A 12,957-nucleotide genomic window follows, 5' to 3' on the forward strand; every position below is an offset into this window, starting at 1 on the left:
CTTCTTTAGCAAATGCTTTAGGGACCTGCTCCTTGATGCTTCTTAGACTCTCTGTTACAGGAAAACCTATCATAGCTATTAAGCCCTATTCTTTCTCCTCATGTACTCAGGGAGAAAACAGTTACAGATTTCAGAGAGAGCACAGTTTGGCATTTAGTTTGTTTTTTTGGGTCCATAGGCCAGATTCTCAGTTGGCATCAATCGGTGTGGCTCCATTGAAGTCAACGTGCCAGATCCTCCTGCTGGTGTGAATTGGCATAACTCCTCTAAGCTTGTTGGGCCAGATCCCCAGTTGGCGTAAGTCAAAACTGTTCCATTTAAGTCAATAGTCAACACAACAAGTGGTGTGTACCCGCCTACCCACACTGGAATCTGTGGGGTCACAGCCATGTACACCAGCTAAATCTGTGACCCTATAGGTGTAGTACTGACTGACCACTACAGTCTGTAGCCGCATTGCAGAAGTGGATCCCAGGATATTACAAAGGTCACATGTGTTATCGGACCAACTTCTGCTGGGAAGAGAGACTAGCTTTCGAGCCACACAGAGCTTCAGGTCTGGGAATGGTACTTAAAGTATCACAGCTATATACAGAATGGAATAGATTGTTTCCCATAAGCAGTTAGCACATATCCTAAGGGACCATTCAAGGTGGAGTGGCCTGTTTACACCTCTGCAGTCACAGGACAAAAAGAAAGTTAGTGGTTTACAGATTGTTGTAATAAGCCATAAATCTAATGTCTCTGTTCAGTCTGTGAATTTTGGTCCATGTTTACACCGCAAAATTATGTCAATCTCAGGCCGTGTCTACACTAGAGACCTTGAAGTGGCACCGCTGCACCAATGCAGCCACGCCTCTTTAAGGTCTCCCATGTAGCCGCTCTAATATGATTGTAAAAGCTGTCAAGAAAAAAAGAAAACTCTTTCTCACCCTCTGAAACTAGGAGTTCTACCTTAGTTGTCCCCAAACCTGTAGAAGCTGGATGGGTTGAGAGGTATTTGAGGTTTCTTTTGTGACCTGAGGGGTGGAGAGCAAGCCCAAAGGCTCTCCAAAGTTGCTCTGCATGTTTTCTTTTGACATCAAAAGCTGCTTTCTTCTCAGCCTATGTATGGCCACACAAGGGAGTAGGTGTCAGTGAGAATTCCCCACCGCATGCGTGGCTGCATGCTGGCTAATTGGGTCTTTGCTCTGCTAGCTGGGGGAGTGAAAGCACCAGTCACCCGTACCTCCTGGGAGCAAATGGAAGGGGAAGTGAGAGACATGGTGCGGAGCAGAAGTCATGTCTGTTCCATTCTCCCTGTATGTCAGCTGGGAAAGGACAACAATGGGAAGACCTGGTCACAGTGATGCTCTTGGGTGATACACTGCCATAACCCAAACAATGTGGGCTGAAAAAAATAGTTTGGGGACACTTTTCCCATCTGAAAAATGGGGATAATGGTCATTAACATCCTTTGAAAAGTGCATCGCCATCTCTGAGTTGTCAGTGGAGCTGATTTTCATTAAGCTTGCTGAAGCTGACAGAATACTACTGTCCTGTACAGCAATTTCTGTATTAGTAGTCAGGAACTCTTGATTTTCTATCTATCCATCCTAAACACAGCCATCTATCCATCCATCCCATACACAGCCATCTATCCAGCCATCCCATGCACAGTCTGTATCTATCTATCCATCCCAAACACAGCCAACTATCTATCCATCCATCCCATGCACAGCCATCCATCTAACTATCCATCCCATACACAGCCTCTATCTATCTATCCATCCCCTACACAGTCATCTATCTAACTATCCATCCCATACACAGCCTCTATCTATCTATCCATCCCAAACACAGCCATCTATCTATCTATCTATCCATCCATCCCATACATGGCCTCCATCTAACTATCCATCCCTGACATGGCCTCTATCTATCTATCCATCCCTGACACAGCAATCTATCTATCCATCTCCAATAAGGCCTTCTATCTATCCATCCCAAACACAGCTAACTTTCTATCTATCCCATGCACAGCCATCTATCTATCTATCTATCTCACACACAGAGTCATCCATCTAACTATCCATCCCCTACACAGTCATCTATCTAACTATCCATCCCATACACAGCCATCTATCTATCTATCTATCCATCCCCTACGCAGCTATCTATCCATCCATCCCATACATGGCCTCCACCTAACTATCCATCCCTGACATGGCCTCTATCTATCTATCCATCCCTGACACAGCAATCTATCTATTTATCCATCCCCAATAAGGCCTTCTATCTATCCATCCCAAACACAGCTAACTATCTATCTATCCCATACACAGCCATCCATCTATCTATCCATCCATCCCATATACAACCATCTATCCATCCATCCATCCCAAACACAGCCATCTGTTTATCCATCCCATACAAGGCCAACTATCTATCTATCCTATGCACAGCCAACTATCTATCCGTCCCATACACAGTCATCTATCTATCACATTTGCAATTGTGTTGAATTATGACTAAATAAGTATTGTGACTGTGCACTGCTCCTCTGAAGTATATTTGTCTATTGGCTGGGATAGATGTCTCTTGTGTGAAAAATAAATGTAGCATGTCACAGGGGATTCACACACATTGTGCTCTCTCCTGGAGACTTTTCTTCATTTTTTTCTTGTTTCCTTTTTTTTTAATTCTTAATCTAAAATAGAAGCCATTCACACTGATTCTGGTTTATCTTCCTGTGTCTTTGAAAATTGTAGCCTAAATGTATAAAGCAGACTTGGGGCAGAGTTGGAAGCTAGGTTTCAATTTTACAAAACAGAATGCAGAGCGAGTGTGTTTTCCACCAAGGTTCCATTTAACCAATAGTGTTGATGTTGGGAGGCAGTGCTTTCCAATGGCTAGTGTCTGAGTTGAAAGTCAAGGGAGTTCAGTTTTATTCCTGGCTCTACTGACTCATTCACCAAGTAACTTTAAGCAAATCACTTCCCTTCTTTGTGTCTTATGTCCCCTGTCTGTAAGAAGATGATAAGAATATTAAAGTTAGAAGGGACTTCAGCTAGTCTAACCCCCTGCTCAAAGCAGGACCAATCCCCAGCTTTTTATGCTGTTCCCCAAATGGCCCCCCTGTAAGGATTGAACTCATAACCCTGAGTTTAACAGGCCAATGCTCAAACCACTGAGCTAACCCTCCCCCTATAAAGAGCAGTTATCCACTTTGGTGAAGGGCTTTAAGATCCTTTGCAAGGAAGTGGTACACTATAAAAATGTTATGTTAAAATAGTACAATCCATGTGGGGACTGCTGGGCAAATTTTGAATTATATGTGTATTCCTAACTCAAGCTAGTTGTCCCAAGCAAACCACTGATGTGAATATTCATGACTGATCACAATATAAATAAGAGGTTTCCCTCAAATTTGATGAAACCCTGTAACAGACAGTGAATTGGGAGTCAGAAAACCTGGGTTCTCCATCTTCTCAGAGCATCAGATGATGTGAAATATTGGTCAAGTGACACTAGCTCTCGTGCCTCAGTTTCCCCATCTGCGAAATAGGGATAATGATATTGACCTGCATTTGTAAGTGCATTGAGATCTATGAATGAAAGGTGCTATATAGAAGCTGGATACAAATATCTTTGTTTTATAAATGGAGAAACTGAGGCACAGAGAGGGGACATGATGACCCAAGCTCATCCAGTAAGATGAGATAAACCAGGGAGTGATTCTTCTTTTGCTTATGATGGTGTCAAGCAGGACTCACCTTTTGCTCAGCTGATGTGTATAGGGGCACAGCTCCATTGACTTCATTGGAACTATACAGGTTTACACCAGATGGGGATTTGGCCCAAGTGAATTACACAGGGGTAACTGAGTCAAGATTCAAGCCATGGATCTCTTGATTCTCAACCTGCTGATCGGAACCCTATATAGATAGACTCAAATGAATATACTGACATGTATGGGCATACAACAAAGCCAAGGGAATTCAACCCACAGAATTAAACATGCCCTTCTTCCTACTGTTTTCACATAGGAAGGAAACATGAGACAGTTTGTTTTCCTGCTTTCAGCATCGAGGGTAACACAGAGTTCTGTTTAACAGCCCAGGAACTGGGCAGACAGTCAAGATGCCTTGGTTCTAATCCTCACTGCCACTGACTCTTTGTGGGGCCTACACCAAATCACTTCCCCTTCTGTAAAATGGAGATGTTGACATGGGTAAGGGTCATATTTTTTAATAAATTTATGTGACGAAGGAAGCAGACAGGATCTCAGTGGAATTTTCAAAGGCAAGTCAGGAGAGTTAGGTGCCTAAATACCTTTAAAAATCTGACCCTTCCTGGCACAACACACAATTAACCTGTGGAATTTGGTGTCATGGCATATTGTGATGGCTAAAAGTATAACTGGGTTCAGAAAAGCACTCGATATGTTCATGGAGGATCGGCCCATCAATGGCTATCAGCCAAGGTGGTCAGGACACAACCCCATGCTGAGGGCAACCCTAAACCTCTGGCAGCCAGAAGCCAGGAAGGGAAGATGGGTGAATCACTCCATAATTGCCTTGGTCTGTACACTCCTCCGAAGCTCTGGTAAAGGCAGGCAAAGAGACAGAATACTGGGCTAGATGGACCTGTACAATAGCTCTTATGTTGACTTAGATAGCTATGTATCATTTCAAAACTGATTTAAGGTAGGCTTTTTAAAATATATACTTGCCTAACTTGCATTGATTTCAATGGGAGTTAGGTGTCTACAATTTTTCTTTAAAAATCTGACCCACAGGCCCAGGACTCTAAGTCCCATTGACTTTCAGTGAGACTTAGGGACAGTTTTTGAGAGTATTTAGGCACCTCACATTGCAGATAGGTGCCTAGTCAGATTTTCAGATGCACCAAGGCCCATAACTGCTATTGAAATCCATGGCTAGTTGGCACCTAAGGGCTTCTAAATGATCTGGATGCCTAAATACCTTTAACAATCTCAGACTCCTAAGTGCCTAAGTCACTTTTGAAAATTGGACTCAAGTCCCTAAACCACTTAGACACCTTCTGAAATTTTACTCATACTTTTTGTGAATTGGAGTGCTCTGAGATCCACAGATGAATATGGTTTTATGAGAACTATTAAGTGTGAACATCAAATTAAGACGCATGCTCCCTCTCGCCACTGTTTGTCTAGAGGTCATGTGGGCTAGTAGCTGTGACACTGAGCTAGGTCTCAGAAGACCTGGCTTCTATTCTCTGCCCTGTCACTGACCTCCTGGATGACCATAGCCAAGTAATTTCACCTCACTGTGACTAAGTTTCTCTGTCTGTAGGACAGGGCTGAGGATACTTAGCTTCTTTGTAAAGTAGTCTGAGATCCAGAAATGAAAATTCTGTAAAAACAGGTATTCTTATTAAAATGGCCTGTATATGAGCTAATTTAGCACAGATGAAAAGTTGCTTGCCAGGTGTCTCCTATTTTACAGCAGTAAAGGACAGGATAGGCATTAGGGCATGTTTCCTAAATGTGCCTCTATTCTTGTTTCGCCAGACCCCCTACAAGCCCCTGCCCACACGATCACTCCTTGCCATGCTGATGGCCTGGTACCTGAGCTGGCGGCCTTGCAGACTCTAAACATGATTTGTGCCTGCATGTTAGCCAGGGACTCTCAAAGAACCTAACAGAGTTAGGAGCCAAATTCCCACCCATGTTCAGTTGGAACAAGGCTCTTGCCCGTTTTTACCCTTTGGAAAATCACAGTGGAAATTTTCAGATGTGACCAGTGATTTTGGATGCCCTCCTGGAACCACCTTGCAAAGTCCTGATCCATAGAAAGACCTGAGCACTAGAGGCCTCTTTTGGGATGTCTCAGCGTGGACTCCCACTAAGTGAGATACCCATACTCGCTAGTCGCCAGACCAATGGCAGCTAACGTGTCTCTGCTGCCCAAAGTGCAGGCTGGTCAGTGCTTTTCCTCCTGTAACTGATCCATCACACTGATCTTCTGCAATGGAGAAAGCATCCCTGTGCCATGCCAATGTTTCTTATCTCCCTCCCTCTCTCCCCCAGCTCTCCATACTAGGATATCTAATAGAGGTTAGTCCCATGAACTGATTGGTCTGTAAGTTCTCTGGCACTCTCCCCTGCCCAGGTTTTCCCAGAATGCACCGGCACACACATACACCTCCTGCACAAAAACAGTAGCCATGGCTGAAACATGGTCACTGAGTGGTTATGGTGACCATACAGTGGACGGAGTCCCAGGGCGGGAGGGAGCTGCTCTCCGGCTAAGCCTGCACACACAGCGGTTTAATTGGTGTTAACTGTGATGTCACTTTAGAGTGGGATTTTCCAAGTGGCCTAAGGGAATTATGCATCTAAAGTAATTAAAAAAACAGTGAGGGCTGGACATCAAACTCCCTCAAGCCCCTTGAACAAGCCCAGTTTTATGTATTTTATTTGCAGTATGAACTAGTCTGAGACCCAACAATTCATCTCACGACAGAGATGGTACAAACTTCACTCTGCATCGCTGCTGCCCTGCTCTGTTCAAACAACAAATTAGTTTTCTCCAGAGTCAGGCAGCCTCAGAGACTATGACTTTAGCTTTGCAGTCAGATTGTAACTGGGATCATCACATTGGAAAAATGATCCAGAGCTGTTCCCTGTATGCATAGCTGAGGTGCCCATCACTCTAAACACCTTGATAGCTATCTGATCTAGTGCCCATATGGACTTTTACTGTCATAATGTTATTGATCTGTAATTTGTATTGATTTATTCCTTCACAATTAAACTCTGCTGATCAGCTAACAATGAAAGGACTAATGGGTCCCACTGGGCATTATTAAAAAGTCTTTGCAATGATCATGAAAAAGAGTTTCAACTCCACAGGTTGCATAGGGGATCATTAAAAGTCAGTGGGCTCCACTGGTGTAGCAGCACTAAATCCACAATGTTATACTCAGAATAAATTTGGCTTATTGCCCTAACTGCCTAGAGACAGGAGTCACATACAGAGTTCTCAGTAGCGGGTAAGGCTAAAACAAACTTGATGTTAAATTATAGCAACTAAATGAGACCCTGTGGGGATTCAGCCAATGTGAGGAACAAAACTTTCTGGGCTAGATTCTCAGTGGGAGTAAATTAGCATCACCTCATGCAAGTCAGTGGAGCTATGTTGTTTTTTACCAGTTGGGGATCTGGGCCCATGACGTGTGGCAGAATAGAAGAATGACTTAATTCTCACAAGAGGAATACCCCAACACACGTTCACATGGGGTCCCACAGAAGCAAGCAGTGGAAATGTCTTTGGGGCCAAGGCAATTCTTTCTCAAGAAAGACAAAACACCTATTACTCCAAAGAGCATCAAGGGGAATACAGCTAGTTCTGTGTAAACATTATGGGAGAAGATTTTATCCGGGAGTAACTCCATTTTAGGCAGTGGGATTACACCATGGGTAGGCTTGGCACATGTGCTGTTATCAAAACCATTAGAACAGTTCAGGGCTGAGCAGATCAGGGAATAGAATGCAGATTGTGTTTCAAGTCCATGTAAAATCTGCCACTAGGATGCAAGTGACCAGTTCTGGGTGCTAACTGAAAGCCAGTTTACAAACTCCTTGGTCACATCAGTGAATAGTTACACAGATGATCAGTCAATAGAGCTATTCGTGACAATAACCATTTACCAGTATGAGTGAAAGAGTCACAGTCTGGCCTTTATGAAGCATTCCAACCACTGGGAATTTAAAGGCCCAATTCTTCCTTACTTACATGGGGCAGTACCTTATGACTGTCAGTCCCATGGATTTCAATAGGTCTACTCGTGGTGTAAAATACTGTTCCATGTGAGTAAAAGAGGCAATATCTGGCTTGTTGGTCTTTCATTGATTTAGATGGTCATATGGGCCAAAAGTGTTAACATAACCCGCGCACTGTCCAACATTAACCAGTATTTAAAAAGGTTCTAGGTTTGATATTCAGAGACCTCTGCCTCCTCAGTGCCATGGCAAACACGCCATTAACAATCCTGTTAAGGTTTTATTAAAGATACAGAAAAGAAGAAAAAAACAGTTACAGTGTTTGAAATTTAGAGTATGAAGTCAGGCTTCGTTTTAACAAAATTCCCCGTTTCCTTTCCCTTTAGCTGGAGAGAGATTTTAGAAGGGAAAAAACAAGCAAACACTTTTTTGACAGTCTCTTAGATGGTATCAATGATGGTCATAACTGTCCTTGGGGAGAAGAGAAGATGTTAGCTGAGATGGGTTGTAAGTGGTGGTGGGGTTACGGTCCAATCCTGTTTCATCCCTGGTGGTTTTTGGAATTCAGCTGGACCCAGCAGAGCTGGTGATGCCATCTGGGTCCCTTTCTTTGGCTTGGCCGAGTCAGGACATCTTTCAGGATCAGGATGAGGAAGGCCTGGGGGCCCAGGAGATGGTGGGTGTAGCACTCATGAAGCTCACTCCAGCAGCCAATTTCTCTCCAGAGTCTCTTTCTGTAAGGACCCCAGAATGGAGTGGTGAGTGGAATAGCCCATCCTCTCATTATTTTGTCTACCAATTAGGCCTGATATTTTGGGTCACTGATTTCTGGTTCCGCGCTTTTCTAGTTTACCCGTCATGATCTTAACACAATCCTTGAGCTAGGCCTCTGTGTTTGGACTCATTCAGTCTGTCTCCCTTTCCCTACCTTTCCCCATCAACATTTCTTGTCCTAGGCTGTTGTGGCATCTTTTGAACTTTCATTCACCTCTCACAGTTAAACTCATGATCAGGGTAAAATGTGTAGGCCCAATTATCACAACAGTCCGATGTCAAAACCTGGCTTCTGGTTTTGGTGTCCTGTGTGGAAAGGATTGTTGGTTTGGAGGTGGAGGGGTTCTTGGGAGCAGGCAGTCCCGAGCAGAGCTGAGTGAAAATTTTTGGATGATCCGTTTATTCACTGAAAAATGTTGTTTTGGGTCAGCTTAAACTATTTGAAAATTTGTGCTGAAAATGCCAAATAGTTTTGGCGGGAGAGCTCAGTGGTTTGAGCATTGACCTGCTAAACCCAGGGCTGTGAGTACAATCCTTGAGGGGAGCACTTCTGGGGTAAAATCAATACTTAGTCCTGCTAGTGAAGGCAGGGGCCTGGACTCGATGACCTTTCAAGATCCCTTCCAGCTCTATGAGATAGATATATCTCCATATATAAAAATGGCCATACTGGGTTGGACCAAAGGTCCATCTAGCCCAGTTTCTTGACTTCTGAGAGTAGCCAACACCAGATGCTTCAAAAAGAATGAATGGAACAAGGCAATCATCTAAGTGATCCATCCCTTCTCATCCAGCTTCAGCATCTCACAGTCAGAGGCTTAGGGATACACAGAGCATGGGGTTGCATACCTAATCATCTTGGCTAATAGCCTTGGATAGACCTATTCTCCATTAACTTATCTAACTCTTTTTGAACCCAGTTCTACTTATGGCCTTCAAAAGTCCCTATGTCTCATTTGTTATTTTTTTTAAACTGCAATTAGTATAAACATGAATCTTCCCATGTCCCACCAAGAGATGTCTGAAACCATGAGCCTGGTGGCTTTCAAAAATAGTTAATAATAAGTTATGGACCTCACCTAGGCATGATAATTTTTTGTGTTTAAAAATAAAATGTGTTTACTTTATTGTTTTTAAAATGTTCAGACTTTCAATTTTATGAAACAACTCCTTGAGATCAGAATCAGATGTCTTGTATCTTGACTGACACTACAGAAAGAAGTGTCAAAACCTCTCTATGTTACACAAGTCAAGTCAAAGGAGTAAATATAGATTTACACTACATTTGTAGATTGTAATGCCAGAAGGAACATAACACAAGAATGACCATACTGGGTCAGACCAAAGGTCCATCTAGACCAATATCCTGTCTTCCAACAATGGCCAATGCCAGGTGCCCCAGAGAGAATGAACTGAACAGGTGATCATCAAGTGATCCATTTCCCGTCACCCATTCTCAGCTTCTGGAAAACAGAGGCTAGGGACACCATCCCTGCCCATTCTGTCTACTAGCCATTGGTGGATCTATTCTCCATGAATTTATCTAGTTCTTTTTTGAATCCTGTTATAGTCTTAGCTTTCGTAATGTCCTCTGGCAAAGAGTCCCATAGGTTGACTGTGTTCTGTGAAGAAATGCTGTCTATTAATTTCATTGGATGACCCCTAGTGCTTATTTTATGTGAAGGGGTAAATAACACTTCCCCACGCCATTCATGACTTTATAGCCCTCTCTCATATTCCCCTTGAGTCATCTCTTTTCCTAGCTGAAAAGTCCCAGTCTTTTTAGCCTGTCCCATATCCCCCTAATCATTTTTGTTGCCCTTTTCTGCACCTTTTCTATTTCTAATATATCTTGTTTTGAGATGGAGTGACCAGAACTGCTCACAGCATTCAAGGTGTGGATGTACCATGGATTTATATCTTGGCATTATGATAGTTTCTGTTTTATTATGTAACCCTTTCCTAAAGACCTCTAACATTGTTTGTTTTTTTGACAGATGCTACACATTGAGTAGATGTTTTCAGAGAACTACTCACAGTGACACCAAGATGGGGGCAGGGATAGCTCAGTGATTTGAGCAGTGGTATGCTAAGCCCAGGGTTGTGCGTTTAATCCTTGAGGGAGCCACTTAGGGATCAGGGGCAAAATCAGTACTTGGTTCTCCTAGTGAAGGGAGGGGGCTGGACTCAATAACCTTTCAGGGTCCGTTCCAGTTCTATGAGATGATAATAATAATATATGAAAATATACCTAGGATATCTTTCTTGAATGGGGGCAGAGACCCATCAAGAAGCCTGTAGGGCCAGATTGTCACATGACACAGACAGCTTATAATATAACAGACAACAGTTAGTCCTGCCTTGGGAGTGCAGGGAACTGGACTAGATGACCTCTTGAGGCCCCTTCCTGTCCTGCGAGTCTACAATTCTGTGTACGCTGGTGTAACTCAGAGTAGGATTTAGTCCCTTCTAGTGTAGCCAGCATTCATGCCCATGGCTGGGGAATGGAAATGTGTCAGAGCTTACATTTACAGTCCTGCATGTGGATTTACCAGAAGACATTTTCACTGCATGGGATTCAACCTGCAGGGCAGGAGAGATACAGTTTTAGCATGCCTGGGGCCAGATCCTCAACTGGCGTAAGCTGACATAGCTCTAAAGCGAGGGTCCAGCCCACTGATTTTCTGGCCCCATTGCCTCCAATGAAGCTGTGCTAATTGACACCAGCTGGGGATCGGCTCTTTTGGCTTCCATGGAGATGCAGCAATTTACACCCACTGGGGAGGTCATGCCTACTGAGTTCAGTGCAGCCACATCCATTTAAAGCAGTTGGACACCTGCTCCAATATGTGATTCTAGACACTGAAACACGTCTTCATAGTTCTAACTCATTCTCCTAAAGAGTCCAAGGTGCCTTGGGGATCAGGTCCCTGAAGCCACTAGATGGAATTGAAAGATACTTGGTCAATTATCACTGGTGAGAGTGGGGTGGAGGAAGATTAGAAACCTTCTGGCTTTGATTAGACACAAAGACAATCTCTCTCTATTTATAAGGGCCCTTTAGACTGCTGCACGGTTACACCAATTTGCAAATCTTTAAAATGCTGGCATGAAACTACTCTTTTTCCAAAGGTACGTGGAATTATATTGGAGGCAGGAACAGATTACCTAGAACCGCAGTGAAAGAAAGCATATTGCAAGATATCTATGACTATTGGCAAAGAGGAATAATTGGGACAGTATGATCTGTCTATCAGATACCATACATATCTCTCACCTTAGAGAGCAGGGGGGATAGATGGTTATGGTGGGTGGATAGAGAGATAGAGAGATATTTCATGCTGGATGATAATAATGATATTATTTAAATAATATATTATTTATTTTCCCTGATTTTAAATTTTGTTTTTGTAAAATTCATCTCCAAAGTATGATAGTTGGACAGTTATTCTGGGAAGAAATATTACTTCATATTTCTCTGGATAACTTTTCAATAACCATTCAGGGATTATGAAGGTCCTCTCTGGCCTTAATAACTTTCTATGTATTGGGAGACTTTCAAAAGTACAGATAGAATTCTCAGTGGGAGTCCGACAACCACCTGCCATTTGTGCCTTTGAAAATCTCCCTGTAAACAATCTATCTAATCCCCCTTTCTGAATCCAACCAGCTGCCTTGTCTAGTTTTCTACCTAGGCCTTTTTAAAAACAAAGTAGTACAATTCTGCAGAGCATCAATAGCAGTGTGTTCAGCACAGGTGAATAGTGCTGGAGTGATACACCTGGAGAGAGAATCCCTTATTTAACCAATAACTCTGGTAGCAAGATATGAGATGCCAGTGCACAGCCAATGCACCATTGAAACAAGTTCTCCATCACACACATGATATCTCACAAGCATGAAATACAAAATACACACAAGATACTCAAACACCCTCCAGACAAGTTGTTTTCTACTTTCTGCCACAAGCAAGTTCTTCTTATATGCACACACACACAGCCACACAACATAAGCACATACACAGCTTTCAAACACTTCTCCTGCTAGTGGTTGTCATAAGGAAATCAGAGAGTCATAGAAGTGTAGGACTGGAAGGCACCTCAATAAGTGATCTAGTTATCAAATCCTTTTCCGCTTCTCGTCCCACCCCCTACACACAACAAACCAGAAAACACTTAAGCATATGCCTAACTTTAAGCACATAAATGTTCCCATTGAAGTCAATGGGACTAGCCATGTCCTTAATGGTAAGAGTATGCTTCAATGTTTTGCTGGATCATGTCTGGGGTGGGGGGGTTGCTTCAACCCTGAGCCGCAGATCCCATATGCTACCCTAATAAGGACCATGTATGACAATAAAATTAGACAGAGCAACAAGGTGAGTGAGATGATATATTTTATTGGACCAATTTCTGTTGGTGAAAGAGAGTTTTGAG

The sequence above is a fragment of the Gopherus evgoodei genome, chromosome 21, assembly GCF_007399415.2.
Source record: "Gopherus evgoodei ecotype Sinaloan lineage chromosome 21, rGopEvg1_v1.p, whole genome shotgun sequence".
Classification (NCBI taxonomy): domain Eukaryota; kingdom Metazoa; phylum Chordata; order Testudines; family Testudinidae; genus Gopherus; species Gopherus evgoodei.